This window comes from Vicia villosa, unplaced genomic scaffold (genome assembly GCF_029867415.1).
Source record: "Vicia villosa cultivar HV-30 ecotype Madison, WI unplaced genomic scaffold, Vvil1.0 ctg.002082F_1_1, whole genome shotgun sequence".
Taxonomy (NCBI): Eukaryota; Viridiplantae; Streptophyta; class Magnoliopsida; order Fabales; family Fabaceae; genus Vicia; species Vicia villosa.
The window spans coordinates 131,024-144,862 of record NW_026705832.1 but is presented as its reverse complement, the minus strand read 5'-3'; positions in this window follow the sequence as shown (position 1 = coordinate 144,862).

The window sequence follows — 13,839 nt, the reverse complement described above, 5'->3', positions numbered from 1 at the left end:
CGACGACCACAATTATACATATACCAACCGAAATTGCAAAAATCTTTACGCGACCATTACCCTTTTTTAAAACTCTGCATATAATATCAAAGGTGATATAACACATATGAAAAGAAAGATAAATTTAGTTTAAAATTTGATTTATTTGTTTTTTTTGGAAAATATATTAATTAGAAGGTTAATTTTTATTTGAAATAAAAAAAATAAAAATCAAACACTGAAAATAATTAAACTTTCATTGTTTTGAAGTTTAATCACCTCAAGAATATTACCAATGCGATGAAAATATAAATTGAACTAAAAAAATAGGTTTAAGGGTCTATTAATATCATTAAAATGTATATTATAAGTTATAATTATGGAAGATCAGGGTCGGTATTGACTTTTTAGAGACTTAGGACTAATAATAAAAATGAACCCCTAATAAAAAAATTAAACAACTAATCTTGAATTTTGATCTTATAAGAATTTTTAAATATTTAATTATAAAAATAATATTATTTAAATTTTACATTAAAGACAAGGTCGTCTCATATAATTTGGAGGCTATGTTCCAATTTTAAAAATTGATCCCTAATAAATAGAATGGAAAGAATTTAAAAAGAGATATTTCGTAAAAATAATATTAAAAACTATAAAAAAAAAAGAAATAAAGAAATGACCTATAAATATTTCAATGTTTCGAGAGGAAGACTAAAAACGATTTCACATGCCACCCCCCAGTTATACATGCCACCCCTCTAATGGGTATGCTTTTACCATTATACCCTAGTCTAAAGTCACTAATTTTCAAAAAAAAAAAAGTGTTTTTATCTAAAATTTCGAAAAAATACAAGATTTTTAGAAATTTTCGTGAGTTTTAACCATAAGTTTCAAAATATACTAAAAATTTTGAAAAAATTACCAGATTTTTCAAAATTTCTAGTATATTTTTTGCAAAAAAATTAAATTAAAATAAAAAATTGTACTACCGGATATTTGAAAATTCCGATATGTATCGAAAATTTCAAATTTCCGGTAGTACAAAAATTATTATTATTATTTTTTTTTTGCAAAAAATATACCAGAAATTTCATTCTTCAACCCCCCACCCACTAACTTATTCAAGGATAATTTTAGAATAAACAAATGTGGGAGGGTGGCATGTATAATAAAAGGGGTGACATGTTAAATCCTCAAGACTTAACATATTTGCAATTGACTTTTTTTTTTATAAAAAGACAGGGCCGAGGCCCAAAAGGAAAGAACAACTACAAAAAGATCTCCGAAGAGGAAACACCCAAAGGTTTATCTGCTTCCAACAATTTCATTAGAAATGTTTGAACATCATTGAAGCGACGATAAGTCTTGTCAACGTAAGAGTTTGCCTCCCATTAAAAGTAGGATATCTGAACTAAATTGTAGTCCGCTAGTAACTTTCAAATTTCTCTAATCAAAGCCACACAACTAGCACTACTACCTCCTTCACTCTCTATGACTTTGACAACAACCTCCAAATCCATATTAATTTCCACGCTCTTAAGCCCTAGGCTCTTTGTAAGCTTAAGGCCTTCGTAAACTCCTCAATGCATCACAGTGCCCCAAGAATTTGGAAAATCTAGTAATCTAATTCCCTATATGGTCTCTAAGAATTCCCCTGCAGCCAGCTATGTTATGGCCTTTACTAGCACCATATGTATTAAGTTTCACCATAGTATCCGCCGGTGGCTTCCACTTAGTGTTTTTCCTTCGTATCTCTTTCTTTGTCACATGCATGGTTATATTCCGAGCTGGCTCATAATCATTTATCCTTTGAAATATATGCATAATCGGTTCCCTTGGTCGAACATAATCCACACTATGTTCTCCTTGATTTCTCTAAGCCTGAATTGCATGGCAACCAATCGCCCATATGCAGCTCCCACTCTTGACTCCTTCACCATCAAAATTAATATTGATGTTAATCCAATTCTATAAATCCACCACAAAGAACTCAGTAAAAATTCTACTCGGGACAATGCTCTTCCAGATATACACAACTATAGCCCAATCCCTAATAGCACGCAATGTAGTTTCACACACATGTCCACATAGAATACAACTTGCACTCCTAAGACCTTTCCTACTTTTTCTTATGTTGGTAAGGAGTCTTTCATGTTTCAAGAGCCACACAAAACTCCTACATCTTTGCGGTGCATCAATTTTCCATATGAGCTTCCACACCTTATCCACCTCTTCATTCTCCAAACTTGCTACTGAGTAGTAGACCTCCTTCAAAGAGAATTTTCCTTCAAAGAGAATTCTCCTGCAGAAGAAAACATGTCAGCTTCTTTCCCCCCGCATGGAGTCAGACAAGCTCTGATCCTGTCCATCCAAACATCCGACATTCAATTCTGAAGCAAACTTCATTGCCAGTCCCCGTGAACATCTACCAGTTCCGATACTCTAGCATCAATTAAAGCAGCTGGAACTAAATGTTTCATATCACCAACTTTAAGGTCCTTTCCTAACCAATTATCCTTCCAAGCTTGTATTCCTTTTCCATCCCACACACTCCAAATTCCATTTTCTCTAATTTCTAGTACACTCTTTACTATTTCTTTCCAGAAACTAGAATCCCCACTTTTGAAATTGTTACAATCCTCAGTTTGGTTAATAACATACTTTCCTCTCATGATATTACACCACAAATCTTTGGAGTTAGAAATAATTTTCCATCCAGGCTTCATAATACAAGAAGTTTTCAAGCTCTCCATGTTTCTCAACACTATACCACCAAACTCTTTGGGTTTCGTTAAGGTACCCCACCCCACCGTATGCATCTTCCTAATTTCATCAAAGTGATCTCCCCAAATGAACTTCCGTTGCAAACTATGAATCTCATTAATACACGATTTTGGAATCCGATTAGTGATCATTGGGTACACCGGCATGCCTTCCATCAAACTTTTAGCCAAAGTAATCCTTCCCACGAATGACAGGCTATTTCTCTTCCATCCATTAAGTTTCCCAGCAATTTGATCCATTAAGTATTGAAAATCACACCGTTTGGGCATTTTGTGTAACACCCTATTTTTTATTAGATTTTATTTAATTAGGATTATGTGATGTTTGATAATTATTTATGTGTTTTATTTAATTATTGTTTGAATGATAATTATTTAATTGTGTCGCAAGATGTTATTTAGCTAATTAATAAATGGTAGAATTATATTAGAATTAGCTATTGGGCTTAGTTGAATTATAAATGAGAATAGTAGATGGGTTAAGCCCAACGATAAAATGAGAGTTAGAAGAGGATTTTATGATTTAACCTAAATTAGGAAAAGATAGAAAGATAGAAAGAAGAGAAAAGAGGCATAGAGAAGAGAAGAGAAGAAAAGAGAAAAGGAAGTAGATTCTTGAAGAGGGTGGATTAAGAGCTAGACGTAAGGGTTAGAATCCAAATTCTTGTAGAATCTGTAATTGGGTAATGTGTTTGTGTATGTGTTATCTTCAATCATTGCAATTTTATGAAAATGTGTAAACCCTAACTTTGTGCTAATTTCTATGAATTTACATGATTTTGATGAATGTTATGGTTCAATAATGATTAATACTGGTTGTATTTAATGTTTATTGATGTTTGGAAGTGATTTAGAGTAGTGGATTGTGTATTTCGCAGTTCTAAACGTGCTGTTTTTTTTTGTGAAGTCGCGGGTCCGTTAAGCGGACCCAATTCGTTAAGCGGATGCTGTTTGTTTATCAAAAATAAAGGGAGCTCGCTAAGCGGACCCAGCCCGCTAAGCGGAACCCAGTTTGTGATTCGCTACAGTTTTTTACCGCTTGAAGCGGGGTTATTGAAATTTCAATTGCATAAGCGCGCTTGAAGGTCGCTGAGCGGACCTTGCTGTGTGCAACTTTTCCAAACTTTGAAATGTTGTATCTTTTAACCCGTTACTCCTTTTTATGCGTCGTTTGAAGCGTTAGGAAGCTATCGTGATTTTCTATATGATAGTATAGGATTGATTTGCACTTTATTAATTGATTATGATGTTATTATGTGAAATAACATGTAATTGTCTTATGTGCGTTATGTTTTGGTATGTGATGAATAGCAGTTGTTAGAATACTTGGTGGAGATATATTCATGATGTTTGTGATTGGATATATAATGGTTGTTATGCCTTGTTGCAAATTTTTATTTTGGTGTGTGAATCTTGTATAATTGGTGGATAATTCAATGTGTGAATTATTGAGGTATGCGGTATGTTAAGATTTGTGTGGATAATCTTAATTGCATATGTGTTGAGATAATTGTACATGCATTCATGGTTGGCTTTGAAATATAGACGGTGAAACTTTGGGTTCACATGTTGGCTTGGATTCTAGAGGTAGAATCGGAAGCGGTGAAACTTTGGGTTCACAGGATAGACGTTGATCCTTAATTGGAAATAGGCGTAGTGCCTTTTTGATTATGTCCAGATTGGAAGTGTGGCTTGGATTTTAGATATTGAATCGGAAAGCAGTGAAACATTGGGTTCACATGGTACCACATGCATTGAGTCACATTTGTTACATTCGAGTCACATTGTGTTCTATGTGATTGCCTTGTATACATGTGATTTATTTTGGTGTGATGATTGGTTTATGATATGTGAATTTCCTAATTGAGGAGTGTGATGAAATGTGAAATGTATGCTTGTTTATGTTGCATTTCCCATTATTATATTTTCTATGATAATTTGAATTCTCACCCTTCTGTTTGAATGTTACCCTTGGTTGGTAACGTGCAGGTTCAGATGAGTAGTTGCTTGTTCGTGGCTTAGCCGAAGAGCTCTAAGATTTGTTATTTGATTAGGTAGTGAGTCGATGCTTTGGTCATGTAACACTTGGTTAGGATTAGTGGTGTTGAACTCATATTTTATTCGGATTTGTATCTTGATACTACCTTATGATTTCGTATGATGTTTATTGTTGTTGTGAGAGGCCTTACTGCCAAGTATTTTGGATATGATGTTATGATTTCGTCTTTGATATTATTTGTGATATGATCATGGTATGGGACATGGATCATTATGAAATTCATGAGTATTCGTTATTTCCGCTGTGTATGCTTATTCTTAATGAATTATGTTAAGTAAGATGTGTTATTATGATGACCGGATGAATTGTATATTTATGGATGTATGTTTGTTGGTTTTTAAAGGCTTTTAGTTTTTGAAAACGTCGTTGTGACGCCCCTTGTTTATATGCATGTTTACTATGAATATTTGTTTATTATTATAATTTGGGGTATTAGAAAGGGGTGTTACATTCTGCCATGGATCGGGACACCCTGGTAATTGCCAAACCTGCTTGTGACCCAAAAGCCAGACAGGAAAGCCAGTTTATTTTGCATGCTTCTTGTGACATTCTTGGAAATAAGAATACTGGTTTTTCTTGGCTTACTTCTTGACCTCTCATGCCACAAAATTTATTAAGCGTCCTCAAAACACACTCTATCTGCTTTTCTGTGGCTTTTTTCGAAAAGTAACAAATCATCGGCAAACATTAGATGTGATATTTTAGCTCAATGTCTCCCCAGCTTCATGGACTTCCAGTTATTGCTTCTGACCTCTTGTTCTATAAGATATGTTAATTTATTCATACACAAAACAAATAGGTACAGAGACAAGGGGTCCCCTTGTCGAATTCTACGCCAAGGTTGGAAATAATTGCTTCGGGCTCCATTCCAATTCACATTAGTGTCAACACTTGAAACTGCATGCATAATAAGTTGCATCATTCGCTCTAACAGATTAATCTCCTTTAATGTTCTCCAATTAAACTCCTAGCTCAACTTATCATAAGCTTTTGATAGATCCACCTTTATCACAAAAAAGCCTTTCTTTCCTTTCAGCTTATCCATACTGTGCATTACTTCTTTGCCAATAATTATGTTTTCCTGAATAGAACGCCCCGATACGAAGCCAGTTTGATACAGGAAATGATTTTATCCATTTAATTCTTTAACCTACCCACTATCACCTTAGTCGCCACCTTGTAAATAGTGTTACACAACGATATTAATGGCAATTGCATTACTGTAATCGACTGATCCACCTTCGAGATATGACATATATCTGTTTGGTTCACATCTGCAATTGCAACAAGTTTCTCCCAAACTTTATGGACGAATTTACGAACATTTTTTACCAACAATGTTCCATGATATTTGATAGAATCCTGTATGAAAATTGTCTAGCCCTCGCGCTTTCCAAGGCTTCATATTAAAAAGCGCTTTTTTATCTCCTCATTATTCAGCTGTCTATTCAGATCTTCTATTTGTGCTTCATCTAACCCCGGGTACGAAATTTGAGTTTTCTCCCACTTTTCCACTATCCACCAATGCTAAACAGATTTTTATAGTAATTGTTTACCATAATTTTAAGCTGCTCTCCATCTTCAAAGCAATTCCCATTATTATCCTTTAGCATATTTATCACATTTTTTCGTCTCCTTGTAATAGTTTTCATATGATAATAATCCTTGTTTCTATCACTATCGGTTAACCATTTCTCCCTCGATCATTGAAACCACATGAGCTATTCTTTTTTAAGAATATTGTTTAGCTCCTCCTGCAGTTTTTCTTCAAGTGACTTCATGCCTCCCACATTGTCTCTTCGCTGAATGAATATTTGCACTTCATTCAACTTAGCCATTAACTCCTTCTTTTTCCCATGAACTGGTTGATAGTGTTTCACTTCCAATCTTTCGTATCAGCTTCTATTTTTTTCAAATTCATACCTAACTCATCGTTTTCCTTCCATATGCCATTCAATCTATCAATGTAATTCTCATAAATCAACCGAGCACTTTTAAATCTGAAATGCTTTGGTACTCGAGAATAAACATTGCAAGTAAGGGATATCATAATAGGATGGTGGTTCAAAAATTCAACTCTTGTCAACACCTTGACATGAGCTTTAAAAAAATTCATTCTCCAGTCTGCATTGCTTAGCGCCCTGTCCAATATTTCATATATTCTCTGCCCACCTTGGAAAATAGGTCCTTTCCAAGTGTATTTAAGACCTCTAGCCCCGAGATCCTAAATGTTAAAGTCCTCCATATTATTTTTGAACTCTATACACTTCTAACCGAGACCTGCGCCCCTCCTTTTTTCTCATTTGCATAAGCTATATCATTAAAGTCACCTGCAAGCATCCAAGGATCGTTAATATTTTTTGCCATTACTTTTAAAATGTCCCACATTCTTCTTCTATTATCTTCAGTTGGACTAGCATAGATGGTTGTGAACAACCATGCTTCATTAGTCCCTTGGTTAATCTGAACATGAATATATTAATCATCTTTGACCTCAAGATTGATGTTCAAAATATTAGTTCTCCATGCAATCATAATAACCCCCGCATAGCCGTTATTCTGAGTCGATATGAAATCATCGAAACCCGATCTTCTTAAAGCTTTATGAAGCCTATCCGGCTCACGCCTGGTTTCCATTATTACAAAAATCGCTGGTTTATACAAATCGATGTAATACTTACTATATCTATAGAAAGCCTTGCTTCCCGCACCTTTGCAATTCCACACTTTCATATTATTATTATTGTCCGCTGGTCTTGCCCGCGAAGGCATCTAAGCGAACGCTCGCCCAGCAAAGCAGAACACTCGCCCGACGAATTGCATCAGTAGGGAAAATCCATCTGCGATTTTGGTCCCTTCCAAACCAAAACCCAATACGAAAATTACATGTTATAGGTCCAAATACTCCAATCAAACACTAGATTATCACTGTACAATAACAACCTAATGTATTACTCTTTATGGGTACTAACCTATGACATCAATTTCTCCTATTTCATCATCAAATCCAAAGTTTCAAACAAAAACATACCTATTAAATTAGGGAAAATGGAACACCCATTCCTAAACATACACACTACTCATTGCATATAATCACATACAACCATAACAATGGGTGTAACACCTCATAATTCTCTTATTTAATTTAATTAGAATTTAAATTAATTATTGGATTATTTGGCATTTTATTGGGTTAATTGGAGAAATTATGGAAAATAAGATAATTGGGCTTGGTGTGATGGTTAGTAGAAGGGAGGTGCTACTTGTGTAGGCCTTACTAACTATTAGTCTATTTTCATAAAATAGAAGGAATTGAGAAATAAAAGAAAATAGAAAGCAAAAGGGAGAAAAGAGGAGAAGAGCAAGAACGTGAAAGAGCAAAGAAAGAGGAAGAGGAAGAATCAAGTTTTTGGCTAAGGTAAGGGGAGACTCATTCCGATTATCATCTATGATTGGTTTATGAATGATAGGATTGATTTGGTGCATTAGTTCTTCTCAATTTTATGTGTTCTAGGTTTTGGGGTTTTGAAATTTTAGGTTCAATTTCATAATTTGGATGCAATTGAATGTTTGTGGATGATTGGTGATGTTAGATAGAATTGTTGCATGATAGTATAGTGTGAAATCTCTGAAATTAGCTTTGTATTAGTGTTATTGTTGTATTGGTACGAGATGGAAATTGGGTGAACCAGCTGAGTTTTACTGTCCAAAGTGATTTTTCTGCTGCAGAGGGTGTGTAATCGGCTACGGTAACCGATTACACTATAGGTTATTTTCTGAAAATTGAATTTTTGAGCTGGTAATCGGTTACGATAACCGATTACAGCTGTTTTGGAAAAATAGCAAATAGGCTAGCGTCATGTGTAACCGGTTACGCCACTATGCTAACCGATTACACTGTAACTTGTATGAAAAAATAATTTTTAAAAATTCGTATTTTTCAAACCGTAAGTCCGTTTTGAGCGTCGTTTTGTGCATTGGAAAGATAATTTGATCTTCTATATAATAAATCAATTTAATGAGCAGTATATCGATTTTATTTTGGAAATCTCGAATAAATTCCTTATGGTGTGTTTTATACATTGTGTGCATAATTCTTGGAATGTGACAATGTGGTGATGTTGTATTTAGGTGTGAATACGTATAATGTAATTGTTTGATCTGTATTGAAGCATGAATACATTATACTTGGCATTGTTTCCGGTGAGTTATGTTTTGATGGTGTTGTTTATCTTAATCGGTGTTGCTTTTGGTGAGTTTATACATTGTGTGTGTATATATTGATAAATGTGACAATGTGTTAATATGGTGATGACATGATTGTGATATTAATGTCGTGATTGTTGTGATGATGTATGATTGATTATTGAATGACGCTGAGGTATGAACATACTGAGTTCGGTGTTGATAATGGTGAGTTATGTTGAGATGAAATTGTTCATCGTATCGGTGATGATGGTGCGTATGTTATATGTTTTACATGCATTCATAATCATTTTTGGTGGCTGAATCCCAGTGATGTGTTGGATCAGTGGAGGCATAATTCCCATTATGCAGAATTAGTACTAGCAGGGCCGTATCTCAGTGATGTTTAGACCGGTCAGATGGGTTAATCCCATCGTGAATTGGTACCACATGCATGTAGTTTCATTGGATTATTATGTATGCATTATTATAACATGAATGGAAGATGTCCAATGTTATAATGTGGTGTGGTGAAGTATGTTGTCTGTATTTTATGAGTTGTTGTGTAAAGAATTCGAAAATTTGAAATATGTATGATATGGTGAATAATGTACTTATGACGTTTTATTGTTTATGAACTCATAACATTTGTTAATTATGAATATGTCTCACCCTTAATGTTGATCTTTTTCATATTGAGGAGTAGCGGCTTTTGTGCTTGGTGAGGATCGCTCGTAGAGTAATTTGTTTAGTGTCAGTTGTGTCAGGTGTCATGCTCTGGTCTTGTAACACTGGGGGAAAGCTCGTTTGTTTTAGAGTTGTTTGATAACTCTTAATTCTATTTTGTTGAATAATTTTGTTGAGTTTGAGGTGACGATCTTTTGGAAATGATAACTGATGGTTTAATATTATTCAACTTATGAACTTATTTCCGCTGTGTTAACATGTTTCGGTGAATGTTATTTATTGAGTTTCCTCGTGATAAGCATGACACGTGGTTTTAAAATGATTTTTGAAAAGTTGTAGAATCCTTGTTACATGTTTTATTCTGAATTTATATTATTAATATGCAGGGTTAGAAGGGTGTTACAATGGGAAGTCAAACCCTTATCTCTTGTAGATCTAAGGTTGCCTCTTTCTCCTCTTCTCTTCCTTTCTCCTCTCTTGTTCTCTTCTCTAGTTATCTCCAAAATGAAATGATAACTTTCTATTCTCAACCCTTACTATCTTTTCTATTCTTAATGGGCTTACTTACTTAACACCTCCCCTATTACCTCTATCACTACTTTTTAGGCCCAACTAGTTATATCTCTTTAATAACATAATTAACCCAAATAGCACAATTATACACATAATTAAATAATTAAATAATCATTATACCACATAATAATTGAATAAGTAAAAAAATTAAATAGAACACCCAATAAAATAATTAATAAAATAACTATAAAAATCGGGATGTTACACACCTCACTAGGTGTTTTTTTGTGTGTGTGTTTTTTAAGGGGTTTAGAGTTTGTAATTTGAACCACACCAAAGACTACGATGAAAAAACAATAAGTTAGGAACTACACCCACTCATCCTTTTCTGTTGCTTAAGGCTCATGGAAGTGCGATTCTCATCATTATTTATTAAGTGTTTTGAAAGTTAAGAGGAAAATAGATGGTTTGTTTTTAATATGAATGCAAAAGAAAAAGACTAATCAAAATGGGATCTCAATCCTACTTGTTGTCATGCTTATGGACCTAAAGTTGGGATAAAAGGGAAATATACCTAATATTGTCATGCATGGATGAAAATCCTAAGGTCTACTTTAGTTCAGTCTTAGAGAAGAATGAACCAAAGACATCCTATGGGAATCATGGCAATCTCATACAAGAGAAGAAGAAGAAGAAGAGGCAGGCAATCAAACACTTAAATAAGATAATGAAAGCAAGCAATCATCACAATCAGACACTTAGACAAGATACCTAACAATTACCTACTTAGACAAGCAAACAACATACAAACACACAAGTAATAGGTAGAAACCTTTAGCAAACATAGATCAAAGATAGCACAGAAACTAACTTAACCAAGATATCAAATCACCAAGGTAAGATAGAAGAAAAGAGATGAAGATTTACACAATCACACATTAAACATGAGAAGTAGAGGACTACTCAAGATATAAGGTACTTAGATAAGATACCTAAAACTTACTTAGGAAAGCAAGCAAAGAGGAAGATATCCCAAGAAAACATAAGCGAAGGCCCTTGGTGTGAACTTGTTCCTATGTTATAGTATGGTGGAAAAGTAACAAAGACAACCAAAAACATGGAATTCTGAATTAGTAAGGAGCTAGCCATATAGAAGTTCAAATGGGGATTTTTATTTTAGAGCATTGGAAGGTGTTATATTTATAATGAAAGTAGATGTGGCTATGCAGTCTCCCCAAAACGTTATTGGCAATTTGGCATGAAACATCAAGGATCTTGATACATTCCATAGATGTTGATGTTTCCTTTCCACAACTAAATTTTGTTCATGTATGTAAGGACAAACTAGTTGATGAATAATGCCTTGTTCTAAAGAAACTTGGTCATAGCTAGCTCTTTAGCATTATCAGTTTTCATAGCTTTGATTATTTTTCCAAATTAAGTCTTGGCTAAGTGAAAGAATTGTTGAATCTTCATAAGAGCATCACATTTGTTGGTTAACAAGTAAATCCAAGTAAATTGATTGAAATCATCAACAATTGTGAAAATCAAAGCTTTCTGCATGATTATTGCATTAAAAAGGTAATGTTTTGAGTTTGGCTAAAGGAAATATGGTACATTTATTTGAATTGATAACAAAAGGTACATTAAAAGGAATCTTATGGCTAGTAGTCTTTAACATGGAATCAGACAAGTGCCCAAGCCTATGGTGCCACAATTTGGCATTATTGATGGAAGAAACAAAATTACATGAGGAAGGGAAATTAGTTATCTACTCATCATCATCAACTTTATGGATGTATAAACCTGAAATGAGATTATCCTCACTAATCATCTTGGATTGCTTAGTATCTTGAATGGAAAAGTGATGAGCATCAAAGATCAATTCTAGATGAGGGTTAATGAGTAGTTTTCCTACTAAAATGAGGTTCACATGAACTGTTGGAATGTGTAAAACATCTTGTAAGAACAAAGAATTATTGAGAGCAATGTTACCTACAACTTTGACAGGTATATATTGTATAAAACACCTATATTTATATCAGTGTTGGAGCTATATTAAAATAATCAAAGGCTTTGCCATTTGTAGTGGCAGAGCTGTACTTAAATAATAAAATAATCAAAGCATTAGCAACTGAAGTGCCAGAGCTGAAATAAAATAATAAAATAATCAAAGGTTCCGCCAATTACAATGGTGGATCTGTACTTAAATAATAAAATAAACAAAGCATTCGCCAATTGCAGGGCCAGAGGTGTACTAAAGTAATAAAATAATTAAAATATCCGCTAATTGCAGTGGCGGAAATGTACTTAAAAAATAAAAATTTAATTAATTAAAATATATATGTACATCTAAATAAATTTAAATTATTCATTAATATTTATTTATTATAAATTATAATATTTATTCTAATATATATTCATTTTTAATATATGTTTGTTTTTAATATTATTTATAATATTTATTTTAATATATATTTATTTTTAATATTTATTTTAATATATATTCATATTTTAATATTAATTTTAATATTTAATTTTAATATTTAATTTAATATATACTTATTTTTAATATTAAATTTAAAAAAAATCGAAATGCATACATCCTCCCTTTCAATGGGCGGATGTTCTAAAAAACCAATGGCTCCGCCCTTTCATTGGACGGTTTTTAAAGCCATCTTTTTGTTTCGAAATGTTGTAAATTGGGTATAGGGTATGTTTGGATAAATTAAAACTAACGGAGCGGAATGGAGCGAAGCGGAATGGAACGGAATATAAACTTCATTCCATTGTTTGGATATTTTAGAACGGAACAGAACTAATATGTCATTCCACTATTTGGAAATTGGACGGAGCGGGAAGCATTATAATTTTTTTATTCTATTTTTACCCTGATAAACACTTAACAAAAGAAATTAATATATACAATATAATGTTCTTTGCTCGTTCAATTGAAGCACTAGATATGACAGTATCATATATCAGTAAATTATATAATTTAATGTTCTTTCTCAAAAAATTTATAGTAAATCAACGATAATATATAATAATATACTATTAATATAATAATAGTAAATCAATTCAGAATTTTTATACTAATAATATTCTAATAATATACTAGTTTCAACAATGACAAGCTAATGTAAATGAAAGCAACGTAACGAAAATTACTTATAGCCACTAGATATGCTACAGAAACGTAAATAGTCTCCAATACATTTCAAAAGATTTATAATTTCAGGTTTTGGTTTTAACAAAAAGAGAAATTAACATAAAACAATATCATGCCTAATTTTTAAATTAAATTGAAAAAATATAAACATGAAAATAAATCAAGATTAACACACAAATAAAAACACATAAAAAATGAGAAAAAAATATTATGTATCGTGTTAGATAAGAAGAAAGACACTCTCTTTGCAAGAAGGTAAGTGAAGGAGAAGAGTTGCAGTGAGAAGAATAGAAGCGTAAGTTGAAATAAAGAATAAGAACGATTAATAAAAGTGAAAAATTTGAGGACATAATTGTAATTATATTATTGATTGATTCCATTCCATTGGATACACCCCAATTTGGGAGAATGAAAATGATAGGGAGATTAATAGAGTAATTTATTATTAGTTAAATGAG